Below are 12389 nucleotides of genomic sequence, written 5' to 3'. Positions count from 1 at the left end.
CTTGAACTCCTAGGCTTGAGGTGATCCCCCCACCTCAACCTCCCTCGTAGCTGGGACTACAGGTGCATGCCACTGCACCCAGCTCATTTGTTTACTCTTTGTAAAGACAGCAGTTTGACTTCAGAGGATAAATTCTTAACCATGATGTTATAAACACTACATCTAATGTGACTCCCTCCAAGCAGTGCTGAGGCAACTACTAATGGAAAGTAGTGACTGTCAGAAATTCTGAATGGTCAGGCCCAGGAAGAATGACCCTCCAAGCTGAACTCATGACCCCTCAACTGTCCTCTCAGAGAGCTGAATACATAATCCTCTCTCGTGGCACTTGGCACATTAGATTTTGGTCATTACTCATTGACGTTTGCCCGTTTTTCAGTGATCAGAAAGTCTCCACAAACATTTCTCCCTAGAAAACAATTTTTAAAATAAAACTACACTTCCCAGGTAGATCCCAGCACTTCCCTGTCAATGAATCCAGATGAGACCTAATGAATATGGGGGTGTGACAACCTGGAGCAATTCAGTGCAGGCAGTGTACAAAACTGGAAGTTTCTACAGCCAGTTTTAGCAACGAAGCTATGTGGCATGGCCCAGTAGGAACAGTAAATTAAAAAGTCTCTCTGGGTGAGTTGGAGTGGGTCAGGGAGGGTTTGGAGGAGAGAATAGGAGATGGAGAGAGTTTTACAAGTGGCTCTGTTAAAATGGACGCTATTAAGAAGTAAGCAATGGAGAGAGAGGGGTTTTTAGATGTCCAGTGCATTACGAATGCACTCTCTCCAAGCCACAGCTTCACCCTGGCATTTTCTCAAGAGACTAAGTAAATAATTAAAGGACTTGTAATACTATTTGTTTGATGAAATATGTTTCTTTGATCTTGATGTTCCTAAGACTAAAACACATAGGTTCCCATTTGTATTTATATGACTTGTACTGGCTCTGCCCATTAGCAAACCAAAAGCTTCTCAAAAGTAGAGACTGTGCTGTGTATCTCTGTGTCTCTGTCTCCCACAGTCCTAGCGCTACTTATGAGAACAGGTCAACCTACCAAATATTGCACAAAGACCCTGAGAACAAAGGTGAATGGAAAAAATCATTACTAAACCTACAAGAAGGACATAAACTGTCCTCATCAATCATTCAGTCCTTACTGAATCCCACTCTAATCCAGCCCCTGAAGAGGCAGGGCCTCTTCACGTATAAGACGTGATTCCTGACTCCAGAGAGTTTGTGATCTGGAAATGGAACACTTTCATTCTACAGCATCCCCTTAATTGTTGATATAAAGAATCATCTGAGGAATTCTAATTATGTAATGAAAATCCAGGTTAAGACTTGCTAACAAATCCTCCCACTAAAAATAACTCGAAAAAAAAAGGAACAACATGTAAAAGCACATTGTTAAAGTTATCAGAGAGTTTATAAAGCAGTGAAAAATTATGGGGCCAAGATCTGGAAGAAGGAAATTCAGAGAGGTGAGACCAACATTTCTGACGGTTGTTCCCTGGAGGCATCTTCTGATTCCATAAATGGCAGCTAAAAGGCTGAGAAGCTGAGCAGAGCTCACAATAAAACTCAAGGAACTAAGAGAACATGGAGTTCAGGCCCCTCCTGTTAGAAAGTGGGTATACCTAAAATCCATCGGTGTTGAAGTTGGTACCACAGAGGGCTATACACTAAGAGTAAGAGTGAACGAGAAATGAACAGCCCTCGCAGGAACTGAAGCTCAGTTTTGAATCATCACAACCCTGGATTCAACTAATGATATGGAATTTCTAGTAGCCCTAAGCTGGTTGCCCACTAGAAGCAAACATAAGTTATGACTAGAGGAAAATAACATCAACCAGAGCATTAAATTATTTCTAGAATTTTTCGTGCACAATATCCGAAATGAAATAAAGTATAAGAAAAGGAAACGTGCTCGCTTCGGCAGCACATATACTAAAATTGGAACGATACAAAGAAGATTAGCATGGCCCCTGCGCAAGGATGACACGCAAATTCGTGAAGCGTTCCATATTTTTATGGATAGGAAGAATCAATACCGTGAAAATGGCCATACTACCCAAGGTTATTTATAGATTCAATGCCATCCCCATCAAGCTACCAATGAGTTTCTTCACAGAATTGGAAAAAACTACTTTAAAGTTCATATGGAACCAAAAAAGGGCCCGCATCTCCAAGACAATCCTAAGTCAAAAGAACAAAGCTGGAGGCATCATGCTACCTGACTTCAAACTATACTATAAGGCTACAGTAACCAAAACAGCAGGGTACTGGTACCAAAACAAAGATATAGACCAATGGAACAGAACAGAGTCCTCAGAAATAATACCACACATCTATAGCCATCTGATCTTTGACAAACCTGACAAAAACAAGAAATGGGGAAAGGATTCCCTATTTAATAAATGGTGCTGGGAAAATTGGCTAGCCATAAGTAGAAAGCTGAAACTGGATCCTTTCCTTACTCCTTATACGAAAATTAATTCAAGATGGATTAGAGACTTAAATGTTAGACCTAATACCATAAAAACCCTAGAAGAAAACCTAGGTAGTACCATTCAGGACATAGGCATGGGCAAAGACTTCATGTCTAAAACACCAAAAGCAATGGCAGCAAAAGCCAAAATTGACAAATGGGATCTCATTAAACTAAAGAGCTTCTGCACAGCAAAAGAAACTACCATCAGAGTGAACAGGCAACCTACAGAATGGGAGAAAACTTTTGCAATCTACTCATCTGACAAAGGGCTAATTTCCAGAACCTATAAAGAACTCAAACAAATTTACAAGAAAAAAACAAACAACCCCATCAAAAAGTGGGCAAAGGATATGAACAGACATTTCTCAAAAGAAGACATTCATACAGCCAACAGACACATGAAAAAATGCTCATCATCACTCGCCATCAGAGAAATGCAAATCAAAACCACAATGAGATACCATCTCACACCAGTTAGAATGGCAATCATTAAAAAGTCAGGAAACAACAGGTGCTGGAGAGGATGTGGAGAAATAGGAACACTTTTACACTGTTGGTGGGATTGTAAACTAGTTCAACCATTATGGAAAACTGTATGGCGATTCCTCAAGGATCTAGAACTAGATGTACCATACGACCCAGCCATCCCATTACTGGGTATATATCCAAAGGATTATAAATCATGCTGCTATAAAGACACATGCACACGTATGTTTATTGCAGCACTATTCACAATAGCAAAGACTTGGAATCAACCCAAATGTCCATCAGTGACAGATTGGATTAAGAAAATGTGGCACATATACACCATGGAATACTATGCAGTCATAAAAAAGGATGAGTTTGTGTCCTTTGTAGGGACATGGATGCAGCTGGAAACCATCATTCTTAGCAAACTATCACAAGAACAGAAAACCAAACACCGCATGTTCTCACTCATAGGTGGGAACTGAACAATGAGATCACTTGGACTCTGGAAGGGGAACATCACACACCGGGGCCTATCATGGGGAGGGGGGGAGGGGGAGGGATGGCACTGGGAGTTATACCTGATGTAAATGACGAGTTGATGGGTGCTGACGAGTTGATGGGTGCAGAACGCCAACATGGCACAAGTATACATATTGTAACAAACCTGCACGTTATGCACATGTACCCTAGAACTTAAAGTATAATAATAATAATAAATAAATAAAAGAAAAAAAAAAAAAGAAAAGGAAACATGTCCAAAAACCAAAACAAGAATAGAGACAACAGAAACCAACCAACAGGGCATCTACATAATAGAGTTGTCAGTCATAAACTTTAAAGTAATCATGTCTAATATGTTCAAGGAAATAAGACATAAGTTTAAGAATTTCAGCAGAGAACTAGCGTGATCGAATGCAAAAATAAACATGTCCTTGCAATGTGACTTTGCAACTCCTTCTATCATCAAGAAATGGGGTTCATTTCCCTGTCTCTTGGAACTGGGCTGGTCTTCATGATGAAACGCAGCAAAAATTATGTCTGCCAGTTCTAAGCCTAGATCTGAAAAGGCATTGCACATTTCTACTTGTTCTCTTGGAACCTCATCTGGCTGACATGTGAACAAGCCTAAAATAGCCTGCTGGAGAATAAGAGATCACATGATACAGAGATAAACCAACACAGCTAAGGCCATTCTAAATCAGCCACCCCTGGCCTGGTGCGGTGGCTCATGCCCATAATTCCAGCACTTTGGGAGACCAAGGAGGGCAGATCACTCGAGGTTGGGAGTTCGAGACCACCCTGGCCAACATGGTAAAACCTTGTCTCTACTAACAATACAAAAATTAGCCAGGCGTGGTGGCACACACTTGTAACTCCAGCTACTTGGAAACCTGAGGCACGAGAACCTCTTGAACCCGGGAGATGGAGGTTTCAGTGAGCCAAGATATCATGCCACTGCACTCTAGTCAACGTGACAGAGCAAGACTTAATCTCAAAAAACAATAAAAAATAAATAAATGAATCAGCCACCTGTGGTCTGGCAGCTGACCACACATGCATGACTGCTGCAAGAGGGAACCAAAAGAACCACCTAGCTAAGCCCAGCTCAAATTGCCAACTAGCAGAATCACTAACTAAATAGATAGTTGTTTCAAACTACTGGATTTTGGAGTGGGTCATTATGCAGCAATAGTTACCTGAAATTGGATTTTTAAAGAATTAAATGAAAATTACAGAAATAAAGTGTAAAATAACTGTAAAACAAACTCAATTGAAGGGTTTAAAAAGTCATTTAGATGCCATTGAAAAGAGAATTAGAAAACTGTTATAAAATATCCAGAGTGAAGTAAAGAAAAACAAAAGGATAAAAATACACAAGAAAGAGTGTAAGAGATATTTGAGATATAGCAAAAAGAAAACCCCTAAACTAAGTGTAATTGGAAAGCAAGGAGACGTGAGAGGAAAGAGGAACTGAGCAAAAGAGATAACAGATAAGAATTTCCCAAAACTGACAAAAGCCATCAAGATAGACTTGTAAAATGTGTTACAAACCCCAAGCAAGATCAAAACAAACCAACAAGCTGGGCGCAGTGGCTCACGCCTGTAATCCCAGCACTTTGGGAGGCCCAGGCAGATGGATCACCTGAGGTCAGGAATTTGAGACCAGCCTGGCCAATATGACAGAACCCCATCTCTGCTAAAAATGCAAAAATTAGCAAGGCATGGTGGTGCACACCTGTAATCCCAACTACTTGGGAGGCTAAGGCAGGAGAATCACTTGAATCCAGGAGTGGAGGTTTCAGTGAGCCGAGATCGTGCCATTGCACTCCAACCTGGGCGACAAGAGTGAAACTCTGTCTCAAAAAAAAAAGAAAAAAAAAAAAAAAACAATGAACAAAAGACAACTTCTCAATACATAAAAAAAAAAAAAAAAAAAATTATAGAAACCAAAGATAAATAGAAAAATTGTAAAATAGCCAGAGTGGGGAAAAACTAAATTCCCTTTACAAAATAAACAACTTAACTGACATTTCAGCAAAAATAATAAAAAGCAGAAGATGATGGAATGGTATCTTTTTTTTATTTTTCCATAGGTTATTGGGGTACAGGTGGTGTCTGGTTACAAGAGAAAGTTCTTTAGTAGTGATTTGTGAGATTTGGTGCACCCATCACCGGAGCAGTATACACTACACTCTACTTATAGCCTTTTATCCCTCACCGCCTCCCACTTTTCCCCCCAAGTCACCGAAGTCCACTGTATCATTCTTATGCCTTTGCATCCTCATAGCTTAACTCCTACATATCAGTGAGAACATATGTTGTTTGGTTTTCCAAGGAATGATATATTTAAAATGCTGAAAGAAAATAACTGCCTATCTAGAATTTTATACTGGTGAAGAAGTACTTCAAAGACAAAGGCAGACACAGTGGCTCATGCCTGTAATCCCAGCACTTTGGGAGGTTGAAGCAGGTGAACCACTTGAGGTCAGGAGTTTGAGACCAGGCTGGCCAACATGGCAAAACCTCATCTTGACTAAAAATGCAAAAATTAGCAGGGCATGGTGGCACGCGCCTGTAATCCTAGCTACTCAGGAGGCTGAGGCATGAGAATCACTTGAACCAAGTGGCACAAGTCATGAGAATCACTTGAACCGAGTGGCACAAGTCAAGGCCAAGACTTGTGCCACTCCCCTCCTGCCTGGGCGAAAGAGTGAGACTCTGTCTCAAAAAACCATAATATTTTTAAATGAAGCTGAAATAAAGACATTTTTAGAAAAAATAAAAAACTGAAAGAATTTGTCACAAAAAGGCTTGCAATAAAGGAAATACCAAAGGATGTTCTTTATATATAAAGAAAATGGAAACTTGGGCACAAGAAGTGAAGAGCAATAGAAATAGATGTAATTTGTGACAATAAAAGTTGGGAGATAGAGCTATATAGGAGTTTTTTATACTATTAATAAGGAATTGGTATTAATTCAAAAGATATTGTTGAAGGTATTCATTGTAATACCTGTGGTAACCATTGAGAAAATAACAAAATGTACTGAAGAAGAAATAAGAAGGGAATCAAAATGATGCAGCACAAAATATCAATTAAATACAAAAGAAGGCAGTAATGGAGAAAATGAGGGATAAAAAAGACATAAAATGTATATAAAATATACAGATATAGAAGGAAATGTCATCATTAGAAAAGGACCAATTAAGTGGGAGTAAACAATCATCTTCAGTTTCTATGCATATAACAAGTTTAAAATATATAAAATAAAATTTGAAAGAACTAAAAGGAGAAGTAAATCCACAATCATAGTTGGAGAGTTTTATTATATTGTCTCTCTAACTGATATAAGAAGCAAACAAAAAAATAAATAAGGCTATAAGAATTTGAAGAGCATTAAACCAATATATATATTAATTATATATAAAAAATTATCCTAACAATTGCAGAATACACATTTTTTTCAAGTGCACATGCAATATTTACCAAAGTATTTTTGTAATTTTACTTTATTTTATTTTATTATTGTACTTTATGTTCTAGGGTACATGTGCATAACGTGCAGGTTTGTTACATATGTAAACATGTGCCATGTTGGTGTGCTGCACCCATTAACTCGTCATTTACATTAGGTATATCTCCTAATGCTATCCCTCCCCACTCCCCCCACCCACAACAGGCCCCGGTGTGTGATGTTCCCCTTCCTGTGTCCAAGTGTTCTCATTGTTCAATTCCCACCTATGAGTAAGAACATGCGGTGTTTGGTTTTCTGTTCTTGCAAAAGTTTGCTGAGAATGATGGTTTCCAGCATCATCCTTGTCCCTACAAAGGACATGAACTCATCCTTTTTTATGGCTGCATAGTATTCCATGGTGTATATGTGCCACATTTTCTTAATCCAGTCTGTTGGATGATGGACATTTGGGTTGGTTCCAAGTCTTTGCTATTGTGAATAGTGTGGCAATAAACATACGTGTGCATGTGTCTTTATAGCAGCATGATTTATAATCCTTTGGATATATACCCAGTAATGGGATCGCTGGGTCAAATGGTATTTCTAGTTCTAGATCCTTGAGGAATCGCCACACTGTTTTCCACAGTGGTTGAACTAGTTTACAGTCCCACCAACGGTGTAAAAGTGTTCCTATTTCTCCACATCCTCTCCAGCCCGTTTCCTGACTTTTTAATGATTGCCATTCTAACTGGTGTGAGATGGTATCTCACTGTGGTTTTGATTTGCATTTCTCTGATGGTGAGTGATGATGAGCATTTTTTCATGTGTCTGTTGGCTGCATAAATGTCTTCTTTTGAGAAGTGTCTGTTCATATCCTTTGCTCACTTTTTGATGGGGTTGTTTTTTTCTTGTAAATTTGTTTGAGTTCTTTGTAGGTTCTGGAAATTAGCCCTTTGTCAGATGAGCAGATTGCAAAAGTTTTCTCCCATTCTGTAGGTTGCCTGTTCACTCTGATGGTAGTTTCTTTTGCTGCGCAGAAGCTCTTTAGTTTAATTGGATCCCATTTGTCAATTTTGGCTTTTGTTGCCATTGCTTTTGGTGTTTTAGACATGAAGTCCTTGCCCATGCCTATGTCCTGAATGGTATTGCCTAGGCTTTCTTCTAGGGTTTTTATGGTTTTAGGTCTAACATTTAAGTCTCTAATCCATATTGAATTAATTTTCATATAAGGAGTAAGGAAGGGATCCAGTTTCAGCTTTCTACTTATTGCTAGCCAGTTTTCCCAGCACCATTTATTAAATAGGGAATCCTTTCCCCATTTCTTGTTTTTGTCAGGTTTGTCAAAGATCAGACGGTTGTAGATGTGTGGTATTATTTCTGAGGACTCTGTTCTGTTCCATTGCTCTATATCTCTGTTTTGGTACCAGTACCATGCTGTTTTGGTTACTGTAGCCTTGTAGTATAGTTTGAAGTCAGGTAGCATGATGCCTCCATCTTTGTTCTTTTGACTTAGGATTGTCTTGGCAATGTGGGCTTTTTTTTTTTGGTTCCATATGAACTTTAAAGTAGTTTTTTCCAATCCTGTGAAGAAACTCATTGGTAGCTTGATGGGGATGACATGGAATCTATAAATTACCTTGGGCAGTATGGCCATTTTCACGATATTGATTCTTCCTATCCGTGAGCATGGAATGTTCTTCCATTTCTTTGTGTCCTCTTTTATTTCATTGAGCAGTGGCTTATAGTTCTCCTTGAAGAGGTCCTTCACATCCCTTGTAAGTTGGATTCCTAGGCATTTTATTCTCTTTGAAGCAATTGTGAATGGGAGTTCACTCAGGATTTGGCTCTCTGTTTGTCTATTATTGGTGTACAGGAATGCTTGTGATTTTTGCAGATTGATGTTGTATCCTGAGACTTTGCTAAAGTTGCTTATTAACTTGAGGAGATTGTGGGCTGAGACAATGGGGTTTTCTAAATATACAATCACATCATCTGTAAAGAGGGACAATTTGACTTCCTCTTTTCCTAATTGAATACCCTTTATTTCTTTCTCTTGCCTGATTGCCCTAGCCAGAACTTCCAATACTATGTTGAACAGGAGTGGTGACAGAGTGCATCCCTGTCTTGTGCCAGTTTTCAAAGGGAATGCTTCCAGTTTTTGCCCATTCAGTATGATATTGCCTGTGGGTTTGACATAAATAGCTCTTATTATTTTGAGATACGTTCCATCAATACCAAATTTATTGAGAGTTTTTAGCATGAAAGGCTGTTGAATTTTGTCAAAGGCCTTTTCTGCATCTATTGAGATAATCATGTGTTTTTTTGCCTTTGGTTCTGTTTATATGCTGGATTATGCTTATTGATTTGCATATGTTGAACCAGCCTTGCATCCCAGGGATGAAGCCCACTTGATCATGGTGGATAAGCTTTTTGATGTGTTGCTGGATTCGGTTTGCCAGTATTTTATTGAGGATTTTTGCATTGATGTTCATCAGGGATATTGGTCGAAAATTCTCTTTTTTTCTTGTGTTTCTGCCAGACTTTGGTATCAGGATGATGTCAGCCTCATAAAATGAGTTAGGGAGTATTTCCTCTTTTTCAAACTCAATCATAACCACTCAACTACATGGAAACTGAACAACCTGCTCCTGAATGACTTCCGGGTACATAACAAAATGAAGGCAGAAATAAAGATGTTCTTTGAAACCAATGAGAACAAAGTTACCAAAGTATTATCATATGCTATGCATTAAAACAAGTGTCAACAAAGTTCAAAGTATTGAAATCATACGAATTATGAGTAGAATTTTAAAAAAAATCAATAACAGAAAAATAAGCGGAAAATCTCTGAATGTTTAAAACATAAGCAACATATTTCTAAAAACCCATGAGTCAAAGAATAAATGAAATGGAATTTGGAGAAAAATTTAGAGCTAAGTGATAATGAGTATCAAATGTGCAATATAGCTAAAGCAGTGTTTAGAGGGAAATTTATAGCTTTAAATTTGTATGTTAGAAAAAAAGGAATGTTTGCAAGTCAATAATGCAAGATTCAATCTCAAGAGACCAAAAAGAAAAAGAAATAGTAATTCAAATAATGATGATGATGATGATGATGATAACCCAACGAAAGGAGAAAGGAGAAAGTAAAGGTAAGAGCTAACCTCAATAAAATAAAAAGCAAATGTACAATAGAGAAAATTAGCAAAGTCAAAAGTAAGTTCATTAAATAAAAGTGTTAAAATGTACATATCTGGTGCTTTGGAGGTGCCAACACCACCTAGAGTCTCTTGCTATCAGCCATAGTTAACCCCACCGTGTTCATTAATATAGCCGTTGACTATGAACCCTTGGACTGTGTCTCCTTGGAGCTGTTTGCAGATAAAATTCCAAAGGTAGCAGAAAACGTTTGTGTTCTGAGCACTGGAGAGAAATGATTTGATTACAAGAGCTTCTGCTCTCACAGGATTATTGTAGAATTTATGTGCCAGGATGTTGACATCACACACCATAATGGCACTGGTGGCAAGTTCATCTATGGGGTGAAATTTGATGATGAGAACCTCATCCTGAAGCATACAGGTCTTGGCATCTTCTACATGACAAATGCTGGACCCGACACAAATAGTTCCCAGTTTTTCATCTACATTGCAGAGACTGAATGGGTGGATGGCAAGAGTGTGGTATTTGGCAAGTTGAAAGGGGGCATGAATATTGTAGACACCATGGAGCCCTTTGGGTCCAGGAATGGCAAGGCCAGCAAGAAGATCACCATTGCTGAGTGTAGACAATTCTAATCTGATATGAATCAAAAGACCCTCATTCCAGAGAAGTTCCTGTCTCAGATTCTAGAGAAAGAAATGCTGCACAGACAGACCAAGAAGAATCTGAACACACAGGCCTTGCTGAGTTTCTCCACTCAGCTTATTAATATGAAATCATACCCTTTTTGTCCAGTCACATTTCTACAAGGTTGTCAGTCATGCCTATGAAATGAAGTCTCCATAAAAACCCAAGAGGACTGGGCTTGGAGAGCCTCCAGATAGCTGAACACGTGGAGATTCCTGGCAGGCAGTATGCCCAGGGAAGGCATGGAAGCTCCGTGTCCCTTCCCCCATACCTTGCCCTATGTCATCTCTTCATCTGTATTCTTTGTAATATCTCTTATAATAAATCAGCAAACATAAATGTTTCCCTGGTTTATGTGAGCCACACCAGCAAATTAATTGAACCCAAAGGAGTGGATTATGGGAACCTCAAGTGGAAGCTGGTTGGTCAGAAGTTCTGGAGGCCCAGACTTACAACTGGTGTGGTGGAGGGGCGGTGTTGGGGACTGAGCCCCCAACCTCTGTGGTCCAACACTGTCTCCAGTTAGTGTGTGAACTGAATTGGAGAACACCCAGCTGGTGTCCACTGTAGAATCCATTATTCAGTTTGTTGTGAGGAGAAATCTACCTCCCTGCATTTGGTCACGGAAGTCTTCTATGTTGATGGTTGTTGTTATTTTGATGTGGGAGCAGAGGAAAAATGTGGTTGGAGAGGCTTGTTCAAAACAACAAATATTCACATTTGTACCCATTTCTTTTTTTTTTTATTTTACTTTAAGTTCTGGGATACATGTGCAAAACATGCAGGTTTGTTACATAGGTATACAGGTGCCATGGTGGTTTGCTGCACCTATCAACCCGTCATCTAGGTTTTAAGCCCCACGTGCATTAGGTATTTGTCCTAATGCTCTCTCTCCCCTTGGTCGTCACCCACTAACAGGACCTGATGTGTGATATTCCCCTCCCTGTGCCTATGTGTTCTCATTGTTCAATTCCCACTTTGAGCAAGAACACGTGGTGTTTGGTTTTCTGTTCCTGTGTTAGTTTGCTGAGAATGATGGCTTCCAGCTTCATCCATGTCCCTGCAAACTCAGGAACAAAAAAAAGGATTCCATAATTACCTCTTTTAATCAACATTGTACTGGAGGTCATGGCTAGTTCAACAAAACAAGGAAAATAGCCAAAGGGAATAAAAATTAGAAATGTATATGTGAGGCTGGGTGTAGTGGTTCACGCCTGTAATCCCAGCACTTTTGGAGGCTCACCTGAGGTCAGGAGTTCGAGACCAGCCTGGCCAACTTAGTGAAACTCCGCCTCTACTAAAAACACAAAAATTAACTAGGTGGGTGGCAGGCACCTGAAATCCCAGCTACTCAGGAGGCTGATGCAGGAGAATTGCTTGAATCTGGGAAGCAGAGGTTGCAGTGAGCCAAGATGGCACCATTGCACTCCAACCTGGGCAACAAGAGCCAAACTCTGTCTCAAAAAAAAAAAAAAAATGAAAAAAAGAAAAAAATGAATATGTGAAACTGTCATTATTCACAAACTATATACCTGTGTATATAGGAAACCCAGAGGAATATATGAAAAACTATTTGAGTGTAGAAGTCAGTTTGGCAAAATTGCTAGGTATAAGGTCAATATAGAAAA

General features: G+C 39.2%; 1 protein-coding gene and 1 non-coding gene across 2 annotated transcripts in view; one reads left to right on the top strand and one right to left on the bottom strand.

Annotated features, from left to right (window-relative positions):
• The window catches only part of CD244 (CD244 molecule), a 35060-nt gene that overhangs the window by 12523 nt on the left and 10148 nt on the right, over positions 1-12389 (bottom strand). The gene's annotated exons all lie outside the window — the stretch shown is intronic.
• On the top strand, positions 1918-2024 carry LOC119624535 (U6 spliceosomal RNA). Its single transcript, XR_005240701.2, has one exon. It is a non-coding gene; the product is annotated as a U6 spliceosomal RNA (small nuclear RNA).

The sequence above is a fragment of the Chlorocebus sabaeus genome, chromosome 20, assembly GCF_047675955.1.
Source record: "Chlorocebus sabaeus isolate Y175 chromosome 20, mChlSab1.0.hap1, whole genome shotgun sequence".
Taxonomy (NCBI): domain Eukaryota; kingdom Metazoa; phylum Chordata; class Mammalia; order Primates; family Cercopithecidae; genus Chlorocebus; species Chlorocebus sabaeus.
This window is presented reverse-complemented; position numbering and strand designations above follow the sequence as displayed.